Source organism: Microtus oregoni, unplaced genomic scaffold (genome assembly GCF_018167655.1).
Source record: "Microtus oregoni isolate MIOR12 unplaced genomic scaffold, Mior012 000001F_ref0000356, whole genome shotgun sequence".
NCBI classification, from domain to species: domain Eukaryota; kingdom Metazoa; phylum Chordata; class Mammalia; order Rodentia; family Cricetidae; genus Microtus; species Microtus oregoni.
In genome coordinates, this window is record NW_024543060.1 from 84,595,338 (window position 1) to 84,608,969 (window position 13,632).

The following is a 13,632-nucleotide window of genomic DNA, read 5'->3' on the forward strand; positions in this document are numbered from 1 at the left end:
TGTATCTTCTTTGTAAATTGTGAGATTTCACTGAGCTTGCTCAGGAATGTACTCCTTAACTGAGCATGCCTAGTATTGGATCACCCCTGACTTGAGTTTGTATAGGCTCTCTGAATAAAATTCCCATGCTGTCTCTGTTGGAAGAGCTTTGTTTGGGAAGAACACCTGTGCTCTCTCTTGTCTATTGCAAGTAATCTTTCTCTACTCCTTTTTTTATATATTGACTGTGCTTATTTTGGCTTGCACTTAACAATATGTGAACCCATTATATTGGATTACAATATAATAAAAAAAAGTCTTTACCCCTTGTGTTTTCTCTTACAGCTCCATTTATTATATACCTCTCTCCTCACTTCATTCCCTCTGATCACCAAGGGCTAATGAGAAGGTCCATACAGATGATTATACCATCAAACACTTGACACTACCAATCAATATTAACAAGAAACAACAAAACAACACATACAAAAAGAAACATAAAAATGACTTTTGCTGTGATAAGAAGGCCATAGGTCTCTTTGTGAAATACTCTTGCTTCCTCCCCATCAAACCCATAGATGAAGGCTCTTGATTTAACAGTCACAATCAATATAAGGAGGAGAATGACAAAATAATACATGGGGTCACAAATTAACAAATCCTGAATGTGGGAAATTGACAAACGGTCCAGTTCCTCAAGAACATCAATGGCAGGAGATTGTTTTAAAGTGATAGTTGTATCTCAAAAATGAAACATCAAGCCAAATTGGATAGCTTCCAGGTAAAACAGCCTGGTTTTAAAGTCTGCTTACGTGCTCTCTTTTTTTTCGAGACAGAGTTTCTCTGTGACAACTGTGGCTATCCTCGAACTAGCTCTGGTAACCAGGCTGGCCTCTAAGTCAAGAGATCTATCTGCCTCTGCCTCCTAAATGCTGGGATTAAAGGCGTGCACCACCATGGCCCAGCTTAGTCTGTTCTCCAAGGAAGAAAAATCAACCTAATGTAATATGCAAACCCTATAGACACTGAGTCAAATAAACTATTTTAAAAATCGCAAACAACACGTGTGAAATTATGGATTTGATCTGCAACATTAAAAATACCTAAAAAAAGAAAAAAAATCTTAATATTTGACATTAAGGAATTACAAACTGTCCTCACAGGACATTGTGATATGTGGTTAAATTTTTTGAAATATATCTAGATGCCACTTGATATTGAGGAGGCTTGATATCAGTGCAGCCATAACAGGCTGCAGGCTAACAATACTGGGACTGGGCCTCACCCTTATAATAACCAGGAAAAAAAACACAAATTGTACCCTGCGGGGCACCAATCAAAACTGAGACAAACAAGTACGAGATGCTTCAGAACATTAAGAATAGCTTACATAACTTATATAGAGGTTGCCAATTTCCTTACAGCAACGTCAGTACAAATCTCTGTTTGATAAGACTGCTGCTCCCCTCCTGCCCCATCAGCAGTTCAACTCCATCTGAATACACAATCCCCTGCCCTCGCCCAATCCTTTACTCCTTAAAAACCCTAACACAGCTGAGCTCAGGGCTCTCTGATCCAATCGCTGCATCAAAACAGGGCAGAGTCCGAGCTTGAGCTTGCAATAAAGGCAATTTGCTTTTGCATATGAACTCAGACTGCTGGTCATCTTTGGGGGGCTTGTCTAGGATCCCCCAGATCCACCAGGACCCCTGAGACCCCTGGAGCTTTTGACTGGTCAGTAAGTGTCTGTCTGTTTCGTTTGGTTTCACTTTGTCTTGTACTTTGACAGGGCCCATTTCTAAACTACCTGCACAGGTCTTGGTGGATACACTGGAAGACCACAGGCTGGGGAACTGGGAGATGTTCCAGGACCTTTCCGTACAGGATTTGATCTTGGATCCCTCTGGCATCTCAGCATAGACAAGGCGGAGTCATGCTCTGTCAGTCAGCGACAAGCCATCTTCCGAGTTTCAGTTTTTCCTCGCGTTGACCAGAAGGGATCAATGTTTCCTCCAGGGGTCCAGTGGAATCTACATTCTTTTGTTTGCTTTTGTGTCTGACACTTAAGACTGGCATTATGGGACAGAAGCCAAGTGCTCCCACACCCTTGACTCTGATTCTTGACCATTTTCAGAAGTTGTCCTTGGAGCAGCAGTCTGTCCAAGTCTGTCTGTCTGTCTGTCTGTCTATAGTTTTCTTTAGTTGCTTAATTGTTGCTCAGTGTTTCACATTCAAAAGCTGACAAGTTGGCTCTGCTATAGGAGCACTGCACCCACAACCCCTTTAAACCAAGTATCACCGCTGCCCAGGACGGCAACCTGAAATAACTCAATGACCACATGTGGTTGCAGAAGGCAGAACTTGGGCTTGTAGGCAGCTTTCTCCAGTGCCCGTGAAAATTGGAGTCAATGGGTAACAAGGTACCCCTCCTTAAAATTATAGCTGACAAAAGTTTAAAAAAAAAAACATCTGGCATAAATGTGGCCACTGCATGTTCATGTCTGACCGGTCTTAAATGCATGAGCTTACTGTGTTCTGTGTGTCTCAGCTACAGCTCAACTGTTACTGTTGCAGCCAGCCATCCCGGGCTCAGAATTTAATCTCTGGGTGTTCTCGCCATTAAAGCTAATGTAATAGGGATTCAAATGTCAGCTGGGTATAGATAATATTAAAACTGCTTTGTACTGTTCTGTTTATTAAATTGCTGGCTCTGGAACTGGGTTATGGCTCACCGTTTTTCAGATCCAGACTGGCTTTAAAAGTCTCCATGTCTGGGGTCAAATTGGCAGACAGGAAGAGCTAAAGAAGTGCAGCCAAGGAATTATTGGTTTATAAATTTATTGGACATAGTTAAAAATCCGTAATATTTGTAACAAAAAGGTTAACTCAAAACTTTAATGCAAGCTTAATAATCAGAAGGCTACATAGGTTGCCTTAAAACTGAGATCTAATCCATCAGTGTCCACAGTTCTTGGCAAATATTCACATGTGCTAATGTTGCTTTTTAACCCCTTTAGTTCTGCTTCTGACTGTTTCTGTCAATTGAAATATGTCAACCCCAAAATATGGTTTTTATGTTTAAAGGCTCACCCTGAGAAAGGCTCAATACTAAACTGGAATCCCAAACACCCAGTGTAGTCACTGGCCAACTGAAGTTAGGGTCACAACTGCTAAGCACCGAAAACTGGGATATTTCTATATCATGATGCAATAAGACAGTGACCTTAAGCAGACTGACAAACAACTTGAAGCAGTTTTTCAACCTCAAGACTCTAGGGGTCAAAAGATCTTTTTACAGGAGTAGCCTAGAGTCACCTGCTTGTCAAATGCTTGCATAACAATGCACAACAAAAAATTAAAAACCACTGGCCTAAAGAATGTCTCTTTTCTTTCTTTTCTTTCTTTTTTTTTGTATTGTTCATTTGTTTTTGAGACAGGGTTTCTTTGTAGTATTGTGGAGTCTGTCCTGGACCTTGCTCTTTAGACCAGGCTGGCCACGAACTCATGGAGATCCACCTGTCTGCCTCCAGAGTGCTGGGATTAAAGGCATGCACCACCAGTGCCTGGCTAAGAATGTCTCTCTTAAGATATATTCAAGTTTACAAAAACTGGCTTAAAGATATATGCCTAACCTCCTTGTTTTTGCCAGCATTGTTAAGCTATGACTATTTTGGTAAACTGAGTCAAATGAGAAAACTCTTGTTCCTATAATGATACACCATATAAGGATCAGGAATATTCCCAGTCTGTTTGTAGACTATGTTTATGAGTTAGAAGTCTTATTTTAATACTAAAAAGAACTTCAATTCAAAAATTATTTTTATTATGAACTGTTAAAGATGATTAAGTCTTAAGATGTTCAGAACTATACTTATAAGTCATGCTAAGGACTAATGTAATCAAGTACAGGAAAAATTTATCTAGCCTCTTGTAGGTTTTCAAGGTATAACCTAAAACAAACTAAAAACAGGAGTTGTTTGGCTCAAGTCCACAAACCGTCAGAAATTTGCTGAATATGGCATTTAAGACATTTAAACTTATATGACAGAGACTCTCAGATCATATCAATGATTCCCAAGATCTCCAAAATGTCAGCAGACACAACAATAGACAACTCCACCTGGACAATGGTAATGCTAACCAGCTGACCACTAGGGGAAACTGCCCCAATATCTGCCTTCTCTCAAGGCTCAGCCCAAACTGTGGACAAGCAGGACACTGGAGAGTTGATGCCCCCCTTTGCCTAGACAATTGAGGTTGATCTCCCCATATTCCTTCTCCACAGGAAAGCCTCTCATCCCCTGGGCCTGGCAGCCAAGGCTGCTGTCCTGATAACTCTGCCCTCATTGTCACAGAGTCTATAGGAGCCTGGGATGTCTGTATAGGTAAAGACTATGAACTAACCCCTCTGCCATTTTGGTTAATCCTTCTCAGATCACTGAGAATGTAGCTTTGTCAGCTAGGCAATCTTGTTATAAAAAAAAAAAAAAAAAAAAAAAAAAAAAAAGACAAACAGGTTTGCCTTGCTCACAAGCTTCATATTAAAAAAAAAAACAGGTTTCAGATGTAACTTTTCATTAAAGGAACATACAATGACTGTTCTCAATAATAACTATTCCTGTCTCTGGTAAAATATATTTTCTAATAATGTTTAAAAAGATAATAATCAAATTGGTTCATACCATAAAATTGGCTTGGTCTAGCTATGTTAAGAGTCATTTATCATGGGTTTTTCTGGTTGTGTTTCTCTGAGATTTCAAAGGTTTCGCATTTTAATATTAATAAAATGTTTGGATAAACTGATAGAGCCCTCAAGATTTTAAATTTCCTTTGATTGTCTTCTAAGTGTAGACTTAAGATGTTTTTTATCAGGCTGACTCAAAGCCCTAACTTTTGCAATGTCTCCAAGGTACAGATCTATTCCAGCTGTTTTACAGACACTTGTTGACTGCTTTCTTTACAAATACAGACTTTAAGGACAGCAACAGCACTGGTAGAACCAAGAGGTGAGTGACTAGCCTCCCAGCTGGACAGCTCAGCCTCTAGGCCCTAAGCCCAGGCCCCTTTCCCCACCCTTGTCAGCTGCACCAGCTGCTCACAAAGCAAGGCTCCTGTAGGTAGGCTGCTGTACCCCTCCCATTGGACCCTGTAATCTACAAGTCCCACTCTGCCCACAAAACCCATCAGTGTCCTCAATGGCTTCCTGAGACAAAGACATTGACTGTACCAATTGTAACAAGAGGTGCAGACACTGCCTGCACCGATTGGAGGAAGAAGTGTGTAGATGCCAGTGCAAGAATACATTCAACAAACAGCAATATGCCACCATCAGAACCTGCTGTTTCTACAACAGCAAGACCTGAATATCCCAATGCAGAAGAAACAGAAGAAAATAGCATTAAAAATAACTTTATGAAGATGATAGAGACCTTTAAAGAGAAAATAAAAAATTCCCTTAAAGAAATAGAAGAAAATAAAAATTAAAAATTGGAAGAAAATCATCAGGTTGCACTTCAAAACCCTGTACTACACAAAATTGGAAATTTTAAAAGAAACAGACAATATTCTGAATAGGTACCACATACCAAAATTAAATTAAGACCAGATAAACAATTTAAATAGATCTATAACCCCTATGAAAATAGAAGCAGTCATTAAAAATCTCCCAACCAAAAAAAGCCCAGGACCAGATGCCTTCTGCAAAGAACTCTACTAAAATTTTATAGAAGAGTTAATACCAATTCTCCTCAAATTGTTCCACACAATAGAAACAGAAGAAACATTGCCAAACTCCTTTTATGAGTTACAGTTACCCTGATACCCAAACCACACAGAGATACAACAAAGAGTTACAAGTCTCCCTTTTGAACATTGATGCAAAAATATGAGTAAAATACTGGCAAACTGAATTCAACAACGCATAAAAAAAAAATCATCCAACATGACCAAGAAGGCTTCATCCCAGAGATGCAGGATTGATTCAACATTTGGAAATCTGTCAATGTAATCCGCAATATAAACAATCTGAAAGGGGGGCTGGAGAGATGGCTCAGCAGTTAAGAGCATTGCCTGCTCTTCCAAAGGTCCTGAGTTCATTTCCCAACAACCACATGGTGGCTCACAACCATCTGTAATGAGGTCTGGTGCCCTCTTCTGGCCTACAGGCATACATATAGACAGAACATTGTATACATAATAAATAAATATTTAAAAAATAAAAAGTAAACAATCTGAAAGAAAAAATCCACATGATCATCTCATTAGATGCTGAAAAAGCCCTTGAAAAAAATCCAATACCCCTTCATAATAAAGGTCTTAGAGAGAGCAGGGATATAGGGAATATACTTAAGCATAATAAAAGCAACATACAGCAAGCCGACAGTCAACATACAGCAAGCCGACAGTCAACATACAGCAAGCCGACAGTCAACATAAAATTAAATGGAGGAAAAGCCTTTGAAAAAATCTAATACCCCTTCATAATAAAGGTCTTGGAGAGAGCAGGGATACAGGGAACAACCTAAGCTATAACACCTTCAGCAATATAGGGGGATACAAGATTAACTCAAATCAGTAGCCCTCCTATACACAAATAATAAATGGGATGAGAAAGAAATCAAAGAAACCTCACCCTGTACAATAGCCACAAATAGAAAATATCTTAGGAGTAACTCTAACCAAACAAGTGAAAGACCTCTATGACAAGAACTTTAAGTCTCTGAAGAAAGAAATTGAAGAATATATCAGAAAATGGAAAGATCCCCTATGCTCTAGATACATGGGATCAACATAATAAAAATGACAATCTTACCTAAAGCAATCTACAGATTCAATGCGATCACCATCAAAATCCCAAAACAATTCCTTCACAGACCTTGAAAGAACAATACTCAATTTCAAATGGAAAAATAGAGAACCCAGAATAGCTAAAACAATCCTGTACAATAAAGGAATTTCTGGTGACATCACCATCCCTGACTTCAAACTCTACCATAGAGCTATCGTAATAAAAACAGCTTGGTAGTGGCATAAAAACAGACACATGGACCAATGAAATTGAATTGAAGACCCTGATATTAATCCATTCATTTATGAACACCTGATTTTTTATGAAGAAGCTAAAACGGTGCAATGGAAAAAAGCCTCTTCAACAAATGATACTGCCATAACTAAATGTCAACATGTAGAAGATTGCAAATAGGTCCATATCTATGGCTATGCACAAAACTCAAGTTTTTAAGTCACTCCTGACTGGTGTTGATGCTGTTTAAAAGCAAACATCACTTCTTTTATCTTTTATTTCTTTCATTTTTTTTTTTTGTCATAGTTTTGGAACCTTTCCTGAAACTTGCTCTGTAGACCAGGCTAGCCTGGAACTCACATAGATCTGCCTGCCTTTGCCTTCCAAGTGCTGGGATTAAGGCGTGCACCACCACTGGGCGGCTGCAAACACCACTTCAGCTGTGTGCGCACAGACAGCAAGTGTAACAGTGGACTAGAGGGAACGCCCCTGTGTAACTGAGCTGGCGGACTAACCACCAGAACCCTAGTGTCACCTGAACGAGTGCTGGCAAGCAGCTGTTGCTTGGTCTGGGGTATTGGTAATTATTTCCTGAAAAATAACCACTTCAAAGAAAACAGCTGATATTTATTCCCAATGATAAAATTTGAGTTTTCATATGGAAACTAGAATTTTTAAGGAACTCTTATCAACCATCATGAGCTTAACTACATACCAATATTTAAAGGTTTTTTTTTTGTAGTGAAATAAGTACTAATAGTTGTGAATGTAACTGTTGTTTGTTTTGTGGTGCTAGGACGGGACTCGGGGGTTTTATGCATCTGAGGCCAGCATTCTACCTCAGAGCCCACTAGTAGGTACCTTCTGATGCAATCAAATATGACGGGCTGTTGGAGGATCTGTAAACAATAGGTAAGATTACAATGTCATGCAGGGATGACAGCTATCCAAAGGGCAAGCTACATAAACAGATGTTACAGTGTGGTACAGTTTCAGATTCTACACTGGGACAAAACTCCCTTAAAACTTACCCCTAGCAAGAGTAGTATAAAGACCACTCTCCAGTTCCGTGAGAAGACTTTGTTCTAAAATTCCTTCCCATCTGAAGACAAAAGCAACATCTATCCCTTATAAGGTCCCAAGGACAAACTAAGCCATGATTCTGACAAGCTCACTCTGGGGAGCCAACCAAACTCCCAAAGCTGGTGGTTGCTTGGCTCAGAGAACAGTCCCAACAGATGTTAAAATATTCACCCTTTTCCAATTACATACATGTCGGGGGCCAGATTCACTTTGTACTTTAACCAGAACATACCAAAATAGACTGAGCACAGAATCAGATACAAGCATTCAACTGTTTTCTATTAAAACAGATATTAGGATACAGGTCCTTTGTAGACCTTCACTGCCAGCCTGCCTATTTTAATTCGAAGTATGCTTGTCCCAACACTGGATAGTCTTTCTCTTAGAATCACCTACCATGCAGTGGCTTGCTGACTTCCATTGCTGAGCATGCTTGTTTTCTTGGACCTTAACTCAAAAAAGCATCCTTTTCTTCCTCTTCTCCATTCTCCTCCCCCTAGCAACTGACAAGATTTACAGTTTGCTTGCCCTGTTGCTTTTTTCTTAAACTCTTATAAAAGGTCCTCGATGCTGGTGGGTGGGTGGGGGCTTCTAAATACTTACATTTATGCCAATAGATTGCTGTCTTGAGAATTAGTCATAGATTTATAAATGCAACCTAAAAACAGTTGTTCAAATGGCAGGCAGTGCACCTTACTTGATATGTAGCAAGCACAACAGGAAAAACACCTATGTAGTTTCAGGCTGGCTATTTCTCACATACATGCTATCAAAAAAACTATTAAGGAAATAGTTTATTTAGTATTATGCCTGTAAAACAACAGCTCCAACTTTGCTACTAGAGAATTTCTAAATGAAATATTGAAACACTGAATTACTGAAAAGCAGAGTTGAAAAGAAAAAGTGAATGTCACTCATATTTTTGACAGATAGTTTTTCTAAGTTAACATGTAGCAAAAGTACTATTGGTTTTTTTGTTTGTTTTGTTTTGTTTGTTTGTTTGTTTGTTTGAGACAGGGGAGCTTTGGAACCTGTTCTGGAACTAGCTCTTTAAAGTGAATTAATATTTTTGTTAACTTTTGATTGTTTTATTTTTTCTTTTGAGGCAGGGTCTCTGTCTAGCTCTGGATGTCCTAGAACTCATTCTGTAGACCAGGCTGGCTTTGAACTCAGAGATCTGACTGTCTCTACTTCCCAAGTGCTGGAATTAAAGATGTATGCCACCACTGTCCAGCTTTTTTATTAACTTTTACTAGTTAAGTTTTAGTTTATAATAAAAATTTTAAGACAGACTATAGAATCAGAGACCTCAGTAATTATTAAAAGCATGAAAGAAATCAGGTATGGTGGCACACACCTGTATTTCCACCACTTTGAAAAGTGAAGCAATAGGATCCTAGGTTCAGGACCAGCCAGAAATAAAGGGTAAGACTTTGTCTACACACACACACACACACACACACACACACACACACACACGATACAAAGGCATGTGTATAAACAAAGGAATACTGGCAAGATGGGAAGGAGCATGACCCCTGCCTTTGCTCTTCTAAAGGCAACATCTATGACAATTGTGTTTGCCTCTCTCGAAACACGTCATCCTCAGATAAATAAAATAGAGGGCTTTCATTTCCAGCCAGTTGTCATAGCAACTTTTGACTATCCGGAGAGGAAGGAATTCTTGTATTTCAAGCCCTGACTCCAGAGAGCTAAAAAGAAACAAAGACTCAAAGGAACATTAAAGAATGATTTGCAAGATGTGATAAAATTAGACCTGTTATTCAGTACTTCTCCTGTAAATGTATATACATTTCCCCTGATATATTTACATACCGCCTTATTGATTTCAGAACTCAACAGCAAGAGACTAATAATAACTGCCATTTATCACTTATGCCAGTCACATAGGACATCCTATACCTTACGTTTTTTAATATTCCCAACACTGTGTAAGTACAGCACTATTTTTGCACACATTTTAAGACAGGGAAATTGATTGTAAGTGGATAAAGCAGTTTACTCAAAAATCGCACCAGAGCTCCTCCTCACAGCCTTCAATAAAATTGGCCATTTCTTAAGCTGCTCTCCACCTTTGCGGAGCCCCCCACCATACCCCCCTTTACTAACCAAACATTTCGCTAGATCCTTTGTTTCACCCGATCAGTAGATACTTTGCCTAGTCCCTCCTCTTTATCTAGAGGCGGCCTCCCTTTCTCGTGGCTGTCAATGCCTTTTATGAAATGATAATTTGCACATGTACACCTCACGTCCAGATACCCCACAGGTACTCCAGATTCACTGCTTGCTCAGCACACACTTTGAAAGGTCTTTGGAAGGTAAAAAGCCTAACATAATTTTGTCTTTCCATTTCTCCTGTCTCAGTAAACATCACTGCTCCCTAACCTAGAATCTTGAAGTTCAAGCTACGAATTCTCATTTCCCCCTCCATTTCATTGTGAACATACGAATAAGTTCCATCATATTCAGCCACAAGATTTGTTGCTCATCTACTTTTCACTTCCACCGTCCCGACTTGTAGTGGAGGCCACTGGGATGGTTGGGTTTTTAACTGCCAACAGCATTAGCTCTCGGCATGCAGAAAGATTCGGCCTTCACTGAATGTTTCACAGATGGGAGCTACACAAGCAGCCGTAAGCGCCCCACACTGACCCCTCTGCAGTTCTCCTCAGACACCATGCTAAGCTTGGTCATGCTCCATGTACCTGTAGTACTGGTCATAGCCTCTCTGAACTGCTCTGACAATACCTTTAGGGGCAATGTGTAGCATCGATATCCAGCTTGGCAGCTCTCCCGGTTGAATTTCCGTAGGTTTCTTCTCCTCGGTGGCGCAGCGGATGCTGTCTTGGAGTCCTAGTGTTGGACAAACAGATGTCCAGTGTTACTAAGGGATTGTCTGGATCAGGTCAGTTCTGTGAGCATGTCTGTGGGGGATTGGCTTGATTGCTAGTTGGTATAGAAAGATGACCCAGCCCACTGTGGTCATCACCATTCTCACCATTCCCTAGGCCGGGACCTGAACTGTATAAGAAATTGAGTCAAGCAAAGAAGAGTAAGCAATCAAGGATCCCAGTCTTTATTTCCTCCACTAGGCTGTGGATGAGATGACTTAAGCTCATGCCTTAACTTCCTTGCAATAATGGGCCATAACCTGGAAAACCAAATATACGCATTTCTCTTCTATGTAGCTTCTTGTTGAGGCATTTGTCACAGCAACAGACATGAACCTAGAAGAGCCACCATCTTTTCCCGCCCACCTAAACAGTAACTTTCTAGCCAAGTCCTCTGCTTCTACTTTTTACAGACTGGCAAGAATGATCTTTTGAACTTAGAAATCAGACGGTGATAGCCAGAGAGATGGCCGGCTCTGCCGTGAAGAGCGCTGGCTGCTCTTCCAGAAGACCCAGGTTCAAGTCTCAGAACCCACAAGGGGGTTCACCACCATCTGCAACTCCAGTTCCAGGGGATCTGGCCTCGTACCCCCCTTTCTGGCACCAAGTGCACAGCAAATACCCACACAAATAACAGCATAATTTACCACGCTCGCTTTAGTTCCCAATGGCTTCCCATAACTCTTAGAATACAGCTTCTAACCCATAGAATACAACTACTAATCCCGATTCCTTCTTCTTGCTTCATGTTTCTATGACTGCCCCCACCCTCCAACCCTGTCTTCAAGCTTTAGCCATCTTGTTTTCTCCCTCAAGCATTTCAAGATTTTTTTTTATTTTGGTTTTTAAGCAAGAGAAGTATGAACTGCCTCTGGCTTCTCTCAGATCATCTTCCTAGCTGGCTCTTTTGTAGGCTTCAAGTTTCAGCTCAGACATTTGCATGGATAACAGCTAAGTTCTGGGAGCACTGTTTGACTTTTAAATTTTCATTTAGTGTGTAGGTTCCTGTGAACAGATGTGCACACGTGTGTGAAGGCCTTAACCACTTCAACAGCACACACTGTCGTAATATTTTGTCTGTAATCTAACAAAGTTTGCCTGAAGATCAGAGTACAGAGCTAAGCCATTAGTTAGTCTCAGAGGTCAGGCAGTGGTGGTACACACCTTTAATGCCAGCACTCAAAATGAAAGACCCTCCAAGAGTGTCTTTCCTCTGGGGAGACCCTTCCCAAGGAACAGCGAGACCACTTGTACGGATGCAAACAGCAAGAGGTTTATTCAGATACACAGGTACCTGGGGCGACAAAGTCTCTCAGAGGACTTGCGCCCCTCCAGGTCAGGGTAATGGGTTTATATATGTTTTGGGGAGCAAAAAGCGTGGTACAGAAGCGAGAAGCATAGTTACAGGGTTTTCATTGGTCAGTTTGAATGTGGCCGAGTTCAGGTCGGGACAAGGTCTCTAGTTCCCGAGAATTCAGATATGGGCTGCCTTGGCTCTTATCTAGGGCAGACTTCACCGTTCCTCCCCGCCTGGGACAGGCCATATTCTCGGTATTCCCGTTCCTCCCCCGGCCCAGCCACAGGTGTCTCTAGCTCGTTTTGGCAGCTTTTAAACTGCCCTTTGTTCAAACCCTGAATATTCAGTACAAGCCTTGTAAAATGGCGTTACTGGTGCTAAGTTGTTTAATAAGCTGGGCGGGGGGGGGGGGGGGGGGGGGGGGGGGTCTTTCAAAGAGACAAAGGCAGAAGAATCTCTGTAAATTCAAGGCCACAATGGCTACACAGGACTAAGTCTGTCTAAAAGACAAAGGGAGCTCGTACAAAGGTGATTCCAGTAGTTGAATTCACATACCTTTCAACCTAGCTCTAGGGAGGTGGAGACAGGAGTGGTTAGTCTGGGCAGAGAAAGGAATGTAAGGCAGGAGGAGACAGAAGCTCAGAGGCAGCCAGAGGTTTCAGAGAAACAGAGGAGAGTCAGAGAGTTTGAACAAGTTCTTGCCTCTCAAAGTTGCTGACAAGAGGTGTGGCTACAGATAAGAGATCCTGACCCTTTTGGAGTGAAGTATATAAGCTTGTGGAAAATAAACGTGATCATTTCAGTATTCACTGAATGTCTCTCATGGAGCTGTTCTGTGTTTCTCTCACATCTCTGTTCCTTTTGCTAATCCTCATGCTCCACCCCTGGAATATGCTGATTTCCTCCTTGAGGCTGGACCCCTGACAAAGTCTGAGGATTTGTAGAGACAGTATTGCCCTTTTGGTCTGAGCAAAGGTAGAGGTAAGAACTCTCTAGTGGCTGGCTGCTCTGCTTCTCTGATCTTTCAGCTTTCATTCCTTAATAATTGTCTCCGGGTTTTTATTATTAAGATCAATTAGAATTTGTGCTAACACAACACACACACACACACACATACGCACAGAAAATCTCATTTTTTCAAAATGTCAAACAATGTACTTTGATTAATATCCCACCAACACTCCACTTTCTAACTCCTCCCAAATTCACCTCCACCCATCCCAACTTCAATTCCCTTCTTAAAAAAAAAATAACCTGCTGAGTCCAATTTATACTGCTCCAATTCTCGTGGGCTGTTCACTGGAGTGTGGTCAATCTAGCAGTGGCTATATCTTTAAAGA

General features: G+C 40.8%; 1 protein-coding gene across 1 annotated transcript in view; it reads right to left on the reverse strand.

The window, feature by feature from the left end:
- Cep83 (centrosomal protein 83) overlaps window positions 1–10,930 on the reverse strand; it is a 127,339-nt gene extending 116,409 nt beyond the window's left edge. Inside the window, exon 1 of the mRNA XM_041668149.1 lies at window positions 10,853–10,930. The gene's annotated coding sequence lies outside the window, so the exon portion shown is untranslated. The remainder of the gene's footprint in view (window positions 1–10,852) is intronic.
- Between the last annotated feature and the right edge of the window lie 2,702 nt (window positions 10,931–13,632).